The sequence below is a fragment of the Nomascus leucogenys genome, chromosome 17 (assembly GCF_006542625.1).
Source record: "Nomascus leucogenys isolate Asia chromosome 17, Asia_NLE_v1, whole genome shotgun sequence".
Lineage (NCBI taxonomy): Eukaryota > Metazoa > Chordata > Mammalia > Primates > Hylobatidae > Nomascus > Nomascus leucogenys.
The window spans coordinates 94,322,499-94,323,318 of record NC_044397.1 but is presented as its reverse complement, the minus strand read 5'-3'; positions in this window follow the sequence as shown (position 1 = coordinate 94,323,318).

Genomic DNA, 820 nt, shown 5'->3' with positions numbered 1-820 from the left:
TTTTTTGAGATGCAGTTTACATACCATAAAGTTCATCTGTTTATTTCGTTTTGTTTTGTTTTTTTAGAGACAGAGTCTCACTGTGTCGCTTAGGCCGGAGTGCAGTGGCGCGATCTCAGCTTACTGCAACCTCCACCTCCCGAGTTCAAGCAATTCTCCTGCCTCAGCCTCCCGAGTAGCTGGGACTACAGGCGCCTGCCACCACGTCCGTCAAATTTTTTTTGTATTTTAGTAGAGATGGGGCTTCACTGTGTTGCCCAGGCTGGTGTCAAACTCCTGAGCTCAGGGAGTCCGCCCGCCTCAGCCCCCCAAAGTGCTGGGATTACAGGCGTCAGCCACTGCGCCCGGCCAAATTCTCCTGTTTAAACTGTAAATTCAGCCTGGGCCCGGTGGCTCATGCCTGTAATCCCAGCACTTTGGGAGGCCAAGGCGGGTAGATCACTTGAGGCCAGTTTGAGACCAGCCTGGCCAACACGGTGAAACCCCATCTCTACTAAAAATACAAAAATTAGGCTGGGCACGTTAGTTCACGCCTGTAATCCCAGCACTTTGGGAGGCCAAGGTGGGCAGATCACGAGGTCAGAACATCCAGACCATCCTGGCTAACACAGTGAAACCCTGTCTCTACTAAAAATACAAAAAAAAGAAACAAAATTAGCCGGGTGTGGTGGTGGTCGCCTGTAGTCCCAGCTACTTTGGAGGCTGAGGCGGGAGAATGGCATGAACCCGAGAGGCAGAGCTTGCAGTGAGCCGCGCCACTGCACTCCAGCCTGGGCGACAGAGTGAGACTTTGTCTCAAAAAAAAAAAATTGTCGAGAGA